This window comes from Periplaneta americana, chromosome 3 (assembly GCF_040183065.1).
Source record: "Periplaneta americana isolate PAMFEO1 chromosome 3, P.americana_PAMFEO1_priV1, whole genome shotgun sequence".
Taxonomy (NCBI): Eukaryota; Metazoa; Arthropoda; class Insecta; order Blattodea; family Blattidae; genus Periplaneta; species Periplaneta americana.
Genome location: NC_091119.1, coordinates 9424912 through 9440315, shown reverse-complemented (window position 1 = coordinate 9440315; position 15404 = coordinate 9424912). Strand labels below are relative to the sequence as shown.

At 33.8% G+C, this 15404-nt stretch overlaps 1 protein-coding gene across 2 annotated transcripts in view; it reads left to right on the top strand.

Annotated features, from left to right (window-relative positions):
• The window catches only part of LOC138695786 (ras-responsive element-binding protein 1-like), a 333822-nt gene that overhangs the window by 250928 nt on the left and 67490 nt on the right, over positions 1-15404 (top strand). The window contains exon 1 of one of the 2 annotated variants that reach the window (XM_069819984.1): positions 7855-8039. The exons of the other annotated variant lie outside the window; for it this stretch is intronic. The gene's annotated coding sequence lies outside the window, so the exon portion shown is untranslated. Of the gene's footprint in view, positions 1-7854; positions 8040-15404 lie in introns of those variants that run through there. 2 annotated transcript variants of the gene reach the window in all.

Genomic DNA, 15404 nt, shown 5'->3' with positions numbered 1-15404 from the left:
TAGCGGAGTAAGGACGGAATTCTAAATCCAGTCGAGCCCCACACTTTGCGAACCGCCGCGCCGTGTTCTCTGAAACAGTACCGCCCGCAGATCTGGACGAGCTCGGGGGTCGACGTGACGAGATCGCGTGGCGCGTGGGTGCTTTTCCCGGACTCGATCGGATGCCGAACAGAAAGTGCAGGAGAGTAGACCTGAGTCACGCAGATGCATTGTTTTAATGGGTATTCCTCCAGACACTTCCCCCATTGATGCGTTCATTCATAATCCTGATTCGTCATCCAGGACGACAGGCCTTCGTGTGGCTGATAACGTACCGTTGTCCGGTGGACTGCGTAGACCGCAATTGGTCCATTACTTCACCTCGGCCTTCTATATTATTATCGAAACCTTTGATCGAACACGTTGTTATTGTTTTTCTCCACTTCAGTTACTTGTTAAATAATATGAAAGCGGTTAGATAAAGCCTTGCAGAATCCGAAAACAGTGTAAGTAGCCTGCAGATCTGAGAACAAAGATGAGTCCTCCGAGATTTATAATGGAGAAGACTGTATGCTTAGCCATTCACCAGCTGTAGCAGTAGTATTGTTGTAGTTTTGTTGTTGTTTTTGTTGTAGTTTTGTTGTTATTTTTGTTGTTATATGTCTAGTTTAGTTATTGTTGTAGGCCCTAGTTTAGTTGTAGTTTAGTTGTTCATTTATTGCTTAAGTTTATCTATTGTTGCAGTTTAGTTGTTGTTGTAGTTTAGTTATTGTAATAGTTGTATTGTTGTAGTGTAGTTGTTGCAGATTAGTTATTGTTGTAGACCCTAGTTTAGTTGTTCATTTATTGCTTAAGTTTATTTATTGTTGCAGTTTAGTTGTTGTAATAGTAGTTGTGTTGTTGTAGTGTAGTTGTTGCATTTTAGTTATTGTTGTAGACCCTAGTTTATTTGTAGTTTAGTTTATCTATTTCTTAAGTTTATCTATTGTTGTAGTTTAGTTGTTGTTGTAGTTTAGTTATTGTAATAGTTGTATTGTTGTAGTGTAGTTGTTGCAGTTTAGTTATTGTTGTAGACCCTAGTTTAGTTGTAGTTTAGTTGTTCATTTATTGCTTAAGTTTATCTATAGTTGCAGTTTAGTTGTTGTTGTAGTTTAGTTATTGTAATAGTTGTATTGTTGTAGTGTAGTTGTTGCAGTTTAGTTATTTTTGTAGACCCTAGTTTAGTTGTAGTTTAGTTGTTCATTTATTGCTTAAGTTTATCTATTGTTGCAGTTTAGTTGTTGTTGTTGTTGTAGTTTAGTTATTGTAATAGTAGTTGTGTTGTTGTAGTGCAGTTGTTGCAGTTTAGTTATTGTTGTAGGCCCTAGTTTAGTTGTAGTTTAGTTGTTCATTTATTGCTTAAGTTTATCTATTGTTGCAGTTTAGTTGTTGTTGTAGTTTAGTTATTGTAATAGTAGTTGTATTGTTGTAGTGTAGTTGTTGCAGTTTAGTTATTGTTGTAGACCCTAGTTTAGTTGTAGTTTAGTTGTTCATTTATTGCTTAAGTTTATCTATTGTTGCAGTTTAGTTGTTGTTGTAGTTTATTTATTGTAATAGTTGTATTGTTGTAGTGTAGTTGTTGCAGTTTAGTTATTGTTGTAGACCCTAGTTTAGTTGCAGTTTAGTTGTTCATTTATTGCTTAAGTTTATCTGTTGTTGTAGTTTAGTTATTGTAATAGTAGTTGTGTTGTTGTAGTGTAGTTGTTGCAGTTTAGTTATTGTTGTAGGCCCTAGTTTAGTTGTAGTTTAGTTGTTCATTTATTGCTTAAGTTTATCTATTGTTGCAGTTTAGTTGTTGTTGTAGTTTAGTTATTGTAATAGTTGTATTGTTGTAGTGTAGTTGTTGCAGTTTAGTTATTGTTGTAGGCCCTAGTTTAGTTGTAGTTTAGTTGTTCATTTATTGCTTAAGTTTATCTATTGTTGCAGTTTAGTTGTTGTTGTAGTTTAGTTATTGTAATAGTAGTTGTGTTGTTGTAGTGTAGTTGTTGCAGTTTAGTTATTGTTGTAGGCCCTAGTTTAGTTGTAGTTTAGTTGTTCATTTATTGCTTAAGTTTATCTATTGTTGCAGTTTAGTTTTGTTGTAGTTTAGTTATTGTAATAGTTGTATTGTTGTAGTGTAGTTGTTGCAGTTTAGTTATTGTTGTAGAGCCTAGTTTAGTTGTAGTTTAGTTGTTTATCTATTTCTTAAGTTTATCTATTGTTGCAGTTTAGTTGTTGTTGTAGTTTAGTTATTGTAATAGTAGTTGTGTTGTTGTAGTGTAGTTGTTGCAGTTTAGTTATTGTTGTAGGCCCTAGTTTAGTTGTAGTTTAGTTGTTCATTTATTGCTTAAGTTTATCTATTGTTGCAGTTTAGTTATTGTTGTAGATCCTAGTTTAGTTGTAGTTTAGTTATTGTAATAGTAGTTGTGTTGTTGTAGTGTAGTTGTTGCAGTTTAGTTATTGTTGTAGACCCTAGTTTAGTTGTAGTTTAGTTGTTCATTTATTGCTTAAGTTTATCTATTGTTGCAGTTTAGTTGTTGTTGTAGTTTAGTTATTGTAATAGTAGTTGTGTTGTTGTAGTGTAGTTGTTGCAGTTTAGTTATTGTTGTAGGCCCTAGTTTAGTTGTAGTTTAGTTGTTCATTTATTGCTTAAGTTTATCTATTGTTGCAGTTTAGTTGTTGTTGTAGTTTAGTTATTGTAATAGTTGTATTGTTGTAGTGTAGTTGTTGCAGTTTAGTTATTGTTGTAGATCCTAGTTTAGTTGTAGTTTAGTTGTTTATCTATTTCTTAAGTTTATCTATTGTTGCAGTTTAGTTTTGTTGTAGTTTAGTTATTGTAATAGTTGTATTGTTGTAGTGTAGTTGTTGCAGTTTAGTTATTGTTGTAGATCCTAGTTTAGTTGTAGTTTAGTTGTTTATCTATTTCTTAAGTTTATCTATTGTTGCAGTTTAGTTGTTGTTCTAGGCTTTAGTTTAGTTGTAGTTTATGTATTGCTCAAGTTTACCTATTGTTGCAGTTTAGTTGTAGTGTAGTTGTTGTAGTTTAGTTATTGTAATAGTTGTGTTGTAGTGTAGTTGTTGTAGTTTAGTTATTGTAATAGTTGTGTTGTAGTGTAGTTGTTGTAGTTTAGTTATTGTTGTAGTTGTGTTTTAGTTTAGTTTAGTTAGGCCTATTGTTGTAGCTATGTTGTATTGTAGTTGCTGTAGTTTAATTGTTGTTGTGTTATAGTGTAGTTGTTGTAATTTAGTTATTGTTGTAGCTGTGTTGTAGTATAGTTATTGTTGTAGTGTAGATGTAGTTTAGTTATTGTTGTATTTGTGTTGTTGCAGTGGAGTTGTTGTAGTTTAGTTATTGTTGTAGTTTAGTTTTTGTTCTGGTTTAGTTGTTGAAGTTTAGTTATTATACTTATTTACAAATGGCTTTTAAGGAACCCGAAGGTTCATTGCCGCCCTCACATAAGCCCGCCATCTGTCCCTATCCTGAGCAAGATTAATCCAGTCTCTACCATCATATCCCACCTACCTCAAATCCATTTTAATATTATCCTCCCATCTATGTCTCGGCCTCCTCATTAGTTATTGTTATAGTTTAGTTATTGTTGTAGTTTAGTTCTTTTCCATATCATCTACATTTACTACTTACATTTTATTTACATGTTTGAATTATTTTCATATGATTTACAAATCTGATTTAACAATATACTGTAAGTAATTCTTCGGGTGGTATGAAAGGGTCTGTCGTTGACTCATATCATATATTATGGAATTCAATAAATAGGCCCATTGCATTTCCAGAGATAAGTTTTATTTTTCAGTGGGAAAACTAATTTAGAATATTTCTATGATTTAGTTTGTACCGATTATTCTGTCGTTCAGTTTTCGTCATAATAGACTATGCTTTTCAAACTCTAAATGGCCTTCATATTTCGAAGAGATATTATTTTGTCTCTCAGTAGCTGAAGCTGTATTGAGTACACATAAATTTATGCACAACAGCCTACTATTTCGTCGACGTGTATGAATGTATGTTATAACCCGAGATGAATTTGTAACATCCGAATGGTGACAGAGCAGGAAGAGTCAATTCCAGCCGGTTGGGCAATTTGTTGAAATGCAATCGTTACGTGACTCATTAAGAGGTCGGAATGATCTGCGGATAATCTGGCACTCGTGATAACTGTTTGATCTACCGTCACGCCACCAGATAACTGCGTACCGGGAAGCTCCATATCTTGTGTGCTCTGGTCCATATCTTCCACCTGGACCGGGTCTGGTCTGTTCCTATGACACATTGGACCTTGCTCCGACTGTTTAGAGCTGTTAGCAGCATCCCTCGAAGACAAATGAATCACTACCGTAAGGTCACTTATCCGCCTGAAAGGTGCGTCATTTCCTTCATTTCTGGACGACCTTTAATCCTTTGTACACCAGAGTATTTCTTCAGGCTATTAACGGAAGAGTACAAGGTACCAACTGGTCAATAAACGCAAACACAATAAGAAGAACATTGTAAGGGATTTCATAAATACAGTTTCTGTTTTCTCTGTTAAGACATACTTAGCATCCACCAAGTAACCGTTAACTTTGGTTGTAAATATCTAAAGTAGCAACGCCTTGCAAGTTGCTGTTAGCCTACCGTATTTTTAACAATTTTGATCCCTGCCACTACCACGTTATTTCGTTATTTAAATTTGATGGAATTGAGGATAGCGAGATAATATTTTGGTGAGATCAAGCCCAGGATTCATCATAGATTACTTGACATTCGCCGTACGGTTGGAGAAAGCCTCCAAAAAAACAGCGAGGTAACCAGCACAAGCGGGATTTGAACCCACAACCAAGCGCAGATCCGGATTAGCGGGCAAATGTGCTGCCACCTGAGCTACGCCAGCAGTTATTATTATTATTATTATTATTATTATTATTATTATTATTATTATTATTATCATCATCATCAACGTCATCACCACCACCATCACCATCATTGTCTATATCAGTGATGTCAAAGCAAGCGCATTTTTCTGACCTTGACATCGTGCGTAGGCGTCAAGCGCTAGGTATGGAAGGAAGAAGGATTGTGTATATAAATAAGCAGCCTGTTGGATTAAGAAAACAGTGGTGTACAAACTTCAAACAAAACGTGAAATTTTATGTCGCTATTTTATATGACTATTTGCTGTTTGGTATTATTTATATTGTCTGTAAAACAAAAGTACTAACACCAGTTTCTTAATATTGCAGTTAATAACATAATAAAGAATTAAGAAGGAATATTCATATAAATTTCATAGCAGCAAAACTATACTATATTAAGTGAATGAAACATCATTCATAAAGAAATTGATATCCCAAGAAAGAGATTAAGTATGACATAGTAAGTTGGAATTGATATTGATGGTATCTTTAGCCTTATAAAAGTAATTAATATACTAATCAAAACAATATTACAGTACAAAGCAAAGTTACCTAGGTACTGTATCTGTTTTAAGTGTAACTAATATTACATAACAAAACCCTTATCGCATTATGCTTTTAAGGTGATATTGGTGCGCAACTTCCTATTATCAGAATATTAAATTATTTTCTCGAAATCTGCTGAAGCTACACATGACGTTTTTACAACATATGGGCACATATCTTTGTTTATGATGTAACAGTAGTGCCTTTATTAATCCATTTTCTTACAAACATTTTCCATGCGAATATTTTCAAAATTTTCAATGCGTATCTTCAGTAATACATATTTACGATATATTAGATTTACGAAAACATTGTTTCAGTACCTGTAAGGCTACTAAATAAACATATCTGAAAATTTCACCTTTCTGTAAAAAGTGGAGAAAATACTGCTTTTGAATAAAAATGAAAATCGTGAAAAATGAGCATTAAAATTGAAATTTAAATTCTTATAATGCACTTATACTTCTCAGACAAATCTAAAATTAACATGGATGCAGTTTTGATAAGTTCTCTTCCCTTTATCTATTGAATCAGTGCTGGCCATCCCTGAATACAGCTCGACCAAGCGGCATTGTACTACCTCTCTCGTCTGTCTCTTTCCTTTCCGCTGTAAAGCGCTCAGGCTCTCCTGAGCTCTAAAGCGCGCGCTTGCCCGTATGGGCATCAGTTGACATGCCTGGTCTAGATCTTGGAATCCTACTACAGAAAAAATAATAATAATAGCACAATAAAATCGACACTAAACAACATGAAAATAATACAATAATAGAAAAAGGAAAATAAAATACATTGGAATATAGTAAAAGCAACTCATTTAGTACAAATAGTTAATATGGAAAACGTAAGGTAGAATATAACAAAATGGAATGTAATAAAATAATAATAATAAAAAAGAAAAGAAATACGAATATTAAATAAAATTCACAATAAAAAGGCTATGATAATAAATTCATCGGCTGATAAAGAGAACAAACATTTTTACAAAACTATCGCAGAGAAAAGGGCTTATAACTGAAAGGAATCTGAATTGAAAAAGTGCAATTTTAATTTATGTTTGAAAGTAGACTATGTCCGACAGTCTCTGACATGTTGTGGTAAAGAGTTCCAGAGATGAGCTGCAGAGACATTCTATATGTCTTAAGCTATGCATTGACAGTCTTGGTTCATTTTCGACAAGAAAGTGACATCCATCATTCTTGCAGTGAACTCTTCAAGGAACGAAATTACTCTTCAAGGAACGAAATTACTCTTCAAGGAACGACCACTCATGTAAATTGAGGGAAAGAAGACAGAGGACGGACACTGGAAAGTTTTCTTTTCTCAATAGTACTATCAGGGACTGGAATGCTTTACCTGCAGACTTACTAAAGGCTTTACCAACAACCAAAAATGTATTTAAAAATAGGCTTAAGGACTTTACTAATAGACGGTAATTATACACAGTATTTAAAGGGTGTAATTGATATTTTGTTATTGAAGTGTTGTATCAGTGAAGAATTATGTTGTGTCACTGAAGTGTGTTGTGTCACTGAAGTGTGTTGTGCAAGTGAAACGTGTTCCTGTCAATGAAGCTTTATAGTTTATAGTGGCAGTGCAAAGTATTTGAACAGTGAAATGTTTTTGAAGTGTTAGTGACATCAGGATAGAATCAGTGAAATGTGTCGTAGTTCCAGTGCAGTGAGTGAGTTGACAGCGAAATGAGTGTAGTGTTGAAAGATACTTGTGCAGATATGAACATACATACTCGTGGGTTTTAGTTGGAACTTAGGTGTAAGATACAAATTATATTTACTTTACATGTTATTTTAAGTGATCGTGCTTCATTTAATTTAGGATGTTCCCTATTATTATTATTATTATTATTATTATTATTATTATTATTATTATTATTATTATTGTTGTTGTTGTTAGTATTAATTATTAGTATTATTAATTGTATTTTTTATTAATTGTGTTTATTATTGTCATTATTGAGTGTAATTAGTTACCACTGCCACCGGGTATATACCCATTGCAGTGTGAATAAATACATACATATATTAGCCTAAATTCTACAGAATGATTGCAGTATCTAATTTAATATATGAGAGTTAAATTTGCTGGTGGTAAGCTGGTTCGGATGTCAAACGGATAAGTCGTGGCTTATTTGAATTTGAAGGAGGAGGGGGAAGGAAAACTTTAAGAAGTTGAAGTCGGCGTTGGGACTCGAACAGCGGACCTCCCGAGCATAGGAGGAGCAGAAGCCTCGCGGAGTCCTTCTGCGCCGGGACATTGGCGGTTGGTCAGGAGATGATTCCTCTCCTTGGGCGGAGACTCGGCGAGATGGGAGAGGGGGTAGAGTGGGGGAAGATTTCCTTTGATGATTCGCTGCCGCAAGGAGCTGGTGGTCGGGAGCCTTATTTCGATAATGCTGCGAGTATCGTTGCTATAGTGACTGTGAGATAGCCAGCAGAGCACACAGTCGCGGGATGCATTGTGTGCAGTGCGTGCGTCTGATGTTACTCATGGGTGTAGCCAGCGAGCCGTGCTACAGCATCTGCGATCGACAGAACAGGATTCGAATCTCTTCCTATTTCATCGAGGTAAGATATGTTCATGCAATAACAGTCGTAAAATAACCTGTCCGTACTTATGAAGATACTTCTTCAACACATTTTAATGTCCAATGTTTACATTAAATACGTATAAATTACAAAACAATTGCAAGAATGGTGACATTCATTTGTCATTTTTGCGCTTACGTGAAGTCATTTGTTTCCCAGTTTTGCAACTGATTTAAACGATTAATTTAAGTTCTGGTGATTTCGGAAGTGAAAATTGTTAAATTTATGAGGGATTATTTGTGGAGATGCAGTTGATTGTATATGCAAGGCATAACAAAAGCCTAAACTAACCAAACCTAACCTGTCACAGATTCATATACCGTCGCGAGGGTGACTTTGTGCCATTCGCGAAAAGCTCAAATTAGAGGCTGCCACCAGACAAAGCATACAAAACAATACAAGAACAAAATAGAAGATGAGAGCTAAAAGAGTAAGAAAAAAGGCAAACAAATACACAAACAAACAATGGCAGTTTACAGAAGAAAAAAAAATCAAGTAAAAAATCAATGAAAGCTAAGAAGGAAAAAGAAAAATGATAATGGTGCGTCAATTTTTTTCCATACACTGAATTAGAGTCCATATACGTGGTTTCGTAAAAGTTTGACTGACTCTTTAATTATGAGGAGGGCCAGTTCGTTCAGAAAAGATTTGTGCAGTCCTAGGGTCTTACAGAATTGAGAAGGGAAGTTGGGTATCGTTCCTCTTGCTCCAAACATCAATCCCGTAACACTGATATCGTGAAGTTGGTATTTATCTTTATAATACGGGATGGTTGGAATGTATATATATATATATATGTATATATATATATATATATATATATATATATATATATATGTATATATATATATAATATAATATAAGGTGTGTAAGTGAAGTACGAAGGGAACTACCTCAGCGCTAGTTTAGCCAGATTATAAATTGTCGACATTCATTTGTCATTTTTGCGCTTACGTGAAGTCATTTGTCTCCCAGAGTTTTACAACTGATTTAAACGATTAATCTAAGGTGCTTCTAAACTCATGAAGTCTTTGACCCAATGCAATAAATTTCAAGTTCTTTATTGAATCCATGCAAGAATAGTGCTGAGGTAGTTCCGGTGATTTCGGAAGTGAAAATTGTTAAATTTGTAAGGGATTTTTTTGTGGAGATGCAGTTGATCTTATATGCAAGGCATAACAAAAGCCTAACCTAACCAACCATAACCTGTCACAGATTCGTATATATGTAGGGTGTATAAACGAAGGGAACTATCTCTGCGCTAGCTTAGGCAGATTATAAATTGTCGACTGATTCTCAGTATAGAATGCATAAACTCTGGACCAAATTATCGAAAACCGAATTGCTTCTAAAGTCTTGGTCTAGGCAATTTATTTTAATGCAGTGAAGATCGGTTATTTCTTGAATTTGTGGTATTGTCTTCCAGAGGTTTGGAGCCGATTAAAGTGATCAATCGAAGATTATTTTATTTATTTTATTTTACAAACTTCCCCTAAAATAGGGGTTGCCCTGAAGGACGAAGTATACCAAATTTACAAGTATTAGTAAATATGTACAATTTTATGAAAATGTTTTCGTGTGAAATATAATTATTATTATTGCGTTATTAATTTACTTTATATATAATTGTTTGGTCCAGGGTAATTCATTTCAATGCAATGGGATAAATTATTTCTTTAAATACATAAGTGAATGTCTGCCTTATTGTAAGACTGTTCGTAATTACAAGGGAAATGTTAATAAAACTGAATGAGGTTTGAAGTACATTAATGTAGTAAATTTATCTCATTTAGATTGTAACTTGAAAATATTTCTCGTGAATAATATACCGAAAACTTTAATTTTTTAATGTTTTTTTTCTACGAGATCTAAAACATTGACCTTTTTTATATAACTTAATACGAGAAGAAAAATGTTAATATAGGCCTACAATAAAAACATTACAAGTAATTGTTTTAAATAACCTGGGACTTTAGCTACCGTAAGAAAGTGAAAAATATTTCTAAACCAAGATAATTAAATTTCAGCGAGTACGGTATCAGATTATTGCAACGAATAAGTTAAAAAAAATTGTTTTTCTTGGTTTTTTTCTTTGTGAAGGTAGACACAAATTGAATTGTTCAGATATTCAATATTTAACAATACTGTCAGGGACGGTACAGCAGGGGTGGGCAGGCGTCTGTGGGCTTGTCTTCGCTTTAGCTAATCTCCACCATCTACGTAGATTCGCGACCCACAAAATTAGTATTGAAGGTGCAGCTGAAACATGTTTGAGAACACTTTCAAATCAATTTATCCATCACTGAAATTATATTTAGCTTGCAATTATTTTTCTTCCGCAGTTACTTCACAAATTCTGTTATTCCTGTGCATCAACTGACGTTGTTCGTAGCTAATTAAATTGTTAAATTTCTGTTAACTGTTTCACCTGTGGACTTGTCACAACATATCCAGAATGCCACGGTAATATACTTGAAATGTCATTGCACATTCCGGAAATGCACGTAATGTAATAAATTAAAAACCGGAATTGAATTTATAGCATGTGGACGGGATCGGTCACACAACCAGAAACAAACCTAAACTAACTCCATTACCGTGGTAATTCGAAGTTAGCTATTACATATTGTAAGTACACTGGACTGCAAAAGAAATGCCGAAATATTGTGTGTTACTTCGCTTAGAAAATAATAGAAATAGAGATACGCAGAAGGCTTTGTATAACATAAATTCTGTTATTACTACATCGTTCAGCTTGCTCGTGTATATAAATTAAAAAAAAAAAATGAACATCATGCCTTATATTATATCAGAAATGTGTAGTTAAATGATTCAATTACATTCAATTTTCAATTCTGTATCTGTATTTATAGTAACATTTTATATTTACGAGTATATTTATAATAAAATTGATACATTTTTCTGTTAATACAATATGAAATGTAACTGGCCGTATATATCGATTGTAACAATGACAGCATCCATGGATAATAAGGAAGGCTGTGGAATACTATATAAACAGCAGTCTCACTATTTTCGTATAGCATTCTTATTAATGTTGTAAAATAAAAGTATAAGAATAATTTAAAATCAATTCATATTAAATAATAACGTGAACATGTTATAAAAGTCGTATTTACATGTTTTTAAAAAGCTAATCTCAGGAAAATAGCTTTCCACCTCGCTATGTTTGCTAAAGTCCTCGGAAAACGATATAATTTCGTATAGGCATCTTTTTAGCGGCTTCTAGTAGATTTTCTTGAAATATTAGTCCAACCGTTTTTGCAGCTAGGTCTCCTATGTACAGCACAATATGGAAAATGAATGTTATGTTTACCAGTACTAACATTTAGAAAAATTTGCCTTGAACATTAGTAATCCACTCCCTAAATAGTAATATGCGTTACAAGAGCGGTATGTTGAAGTTTTCATGTTCGAGGAAAAGTTTGAAAAAGCGAAACGTAGTTGAGCTTTTTTATTTTCCAAGAATTGAAAAAAAAAACATACAGCTCGTGTATCGTACATTATTTTGTGCGAAGATCGTTTATTACATACCTGAAAGAGGAATTTCTAATTAGTTGCAATGAAATCTCCATCTTGGTTTCTGTTCAATGACGGCAAATTTGCAAAACAAAAATATCTATCTTCAACATTGTTGCTTTAAAATGTTTTCTGTGTTTACTATACTCCAGCAGGCCGTGATATACGTCTGTCTTTTTTTCCCGCCAGTCTATGATGAGTCTGGAATCTTGTTGATTTTTTGACGGCTTCCTTAATGTTACTTGCATCACGAATGCAGTAACTTTAGTGGAGTTGTAGAGTTTACTTAATTTTAGCAAATATTTAAAAACAATAATTAACAGTGCAATTTAGGTGAAATTGCAGTGGTAAGTTTCCAATTTATAATTATTACTATATTGAACGTCTCTAAAAATAATATGTTAAAAGCCTAAAGCAGTAAAATCAATATGTCACTTCAGCGGTAAGAAGAGGGAAATTGTTATGTGTGTCAGGTTGGGAATACTGAATGTGGAATTTTAGACTTTCCGCGGATTGGTTTTGTGCGGAAACCAAGCAAATACGCACGATCTCGCACAAACAATTTTATGGTTTGGGACACAAGGAAAACATTATTCCCTTGAATTAATTCTGTTTACCCCAGTACGCCCCTTCAGGTAACTGCAAAAACCGCCTTCAAAATATTGTTTTCAAATATTTAATATCAATTAATTTACAGACTTATTAAATTACATAAAATTCTCTGCTTTTATTAACATTTGTACGTTGAAATTTGCATTCAATGATTATGAATCACGGTTGCTTAGCAATATTGAATTCTGTTGCATAAACAGGCTTTTGTTTCACAGATATTCATCCATAGATCGTGGCTTAGGCCTATAGACTACGTCGTTTAAGCTTGCCGGTAATTTTGACGCTTTCTACATGACATTCGTGGGTTCTAGTCTCATGTTCTTCCGTTGTCAGTGAGGATCCGTACTTGTGAAATAGCCTCTCATAGCCTTGTGACGTCATGTTTAAACAGATAGTATAATTATCTGCATGTGACACCCCCACAAGATCATAAGTTGTCACCGGCGTGGTCCAGGGATAGCGAACTGGTCTCCTGCTCTGAAACTGCGCTGGTGCGTAGGTTCAAATCCTGCTTAGATTGATTTACAGGTTAGGTTTTGTCTCCAAATGTAAGGTGAGTGTCAGATAATATTATAATGAATCACCTGATTCTTCTTGCCAAAATACCATCTCGCTATCACCAGTTTCATCGACTGTAGATAACGATGCAACAGTTGATACAGCGTTTGAAGTAATCGGTTAAAAACAATAAATACCCCCGCCATAAATACGTATCTTTTTTTCCTGTGTGTCGTGTAGATTTGAAATGTATCCTTGAAAGTTTAATATTTTCAAGTTGTCGAAATGTCGCGTTTTATTATGATGTGAAGAAAGAAAACCTTCGTAACTACTGATAGAAAGTCTATGTGTAAATTGATAAGGAAAAATACAGCCAAGTATCCTCAAACTATTACGCATTATTCTATGACGTATATGCACTGGAATTTACGCTTTGTAGGCGTTTGAATTAATGCAGAATACGATACATATTTCTGTTTCTTTGTTTTAAATCCAATAATTTTATTTAATGCAATAGTACAAATATTTTATATGCATCACCAAGTTGTTGTTCATTGATCACTGAAAATTAACTGTCTAAACTCAAATTAGATTTCATTTCAAATTGTGAAATCCAACTGTCGCGTCGATCTGCGAACAAAACACCACATATTTCCTTTTAAAAACTTAGGTTTCTCCTGTAATTCTTAATGAACCCACATCATATGGACACGGCCGTAACTATAGCAACTTCAGAGCTGTGGGCCTTGGCCGATGTTTACGTCATGAATTCTATCGTCTGTAAATCAAATCAGATTTTAAAAAGTACCAGTTACCATTCAACGGTTAACATATACGTATTATAATTGAGTATATGTTTGTACTACTGTTGCGTTCTTTTCTGTGGTTTTAGTGGTAACGTTTCCGGTTACAAATCCAGTGAACCTGGTTTCAGTTCCAGACAGGGAAGTGGAAACTATCTTCGCACCCATAGGAATTGGGTTTATGTCGCTTCCCTTGTCTTATTATTGTTTAGAATTTAATGGTTTAAACTTTTTATTTATTTATTTATTTATTTATTTATTTATTTATTTATTTATTTATTTATTTATTTATTTATTTTGCTGAATAAGTTAATGTAGGTCTCGGATTTTGTTGACCTAAAAGTTAGTATTGCAACGTAGTATAGTTCAAGATTACGACGAAGTGTAGAGAAGTGAATAAAAGCATTTGAAATGTGGATGTGGGGAAGGATGGAGCGTATGAAATGGACAGACAGAATAAGAAACGAAGCTGTGTTGGAAAGAGTAGGTGAAGAAAGAATGATGTTGAAACTGATTAGGAAGAGAAAAAGAAATTGGCTGGGTCACTGGCTGAGAAGAAATTGCCTACTGGAGGATGCACTGGAAGGAATGATGAACGGGAGAAGAGTTCGGGGCAGAAGAAGATATCAGATTTATTTATTTATTTAAATTTAAATATACAGAATATAATTACAACTATAGAAATAGAAATAAAATAATACAATCAATATAAAAAAGGAGATACAGTAATATTAACAAAATTTGAGACCGAATGAGCAGCGCTCGTGTTCGGTCGCAGTTCAGATATATTATTAATAGGCTTATAAGAGAATATAAAATAAAATAAAATAGGAACTATAATTAAAATTACAGCTACAGTGAAATTATATAATATAATAGGCCTATATTAATATAAGAGGAATATAGAAAATGAAATAAAATAAAATAGGAAATAAAAATTAAAATAACAGCGGCAATGAATTTATATAATAGGCCTATAATATATTATTAACATAGAGAAGAATAATATCGTACGTGAATAAAGTAGGACAATTTATTATATATATATATATATATATATATATATTCCAAAATTATAGAATACAAAGTCCACACCTGTGGAGTAACGGTCAGCGCGTCTGGCCGCGAAACCAGGTGGCTCGGGTTCGAGTCCCGGTCAGGGCAAGTTACCTGGTTGAGGTTTTTTCCGGGGTTTTCCCTCAACCCAATACGAGCAAATGCTGGGTAACTTTCGGTGCTGGACCCCGGACTCATTTCACCGGCATTATCACCTTCATTTCATTCAGACGCTAAATAACCTAGATGTTGATACAGCGTTGTAAAATAACCCAATAAAATAAAAAATAGAATACAAATATTTATTTGTCTAATGGCTAATACATGATATTTACTATCATTGACTGAGAATACAAATGTAATATAGGCTGATTAATTCATACACATAGGCTATAAATTTATTTAATCAAATTGAAGACATTAACACGTTTCTAATTTTCTTGTTATATGCTAGTGGGTTACATGTTAGAAGTTCTGGGCGTAATTTTGCTAAAGAATTATACCAACGAGGGCCAAAATTAATGCTATGCTTTAGATGATAGACGACATTAAGATATGTAGATCATATGCGGAGACTAAAAGAAAGGCAGAAAATAGGAAAGACTGGAGAATGTGCGTTTGTAATTAAAGACCTGCCGTTGGGCAGAACACTATGAACCTATGTATAGTTAAAGATCATCAAACATTTCCTCTATCTCGGATATAATCCTTATTGTTACTGGATCCTTCTTTACGGTCTGGTGAACACTGACTCCGAAATCTATTCTCTTAATTCTTTGACAGTGAACGTAAACAAAAGGAAGCTTACAGTACCCTTCCCGCAGGTAACAGAATC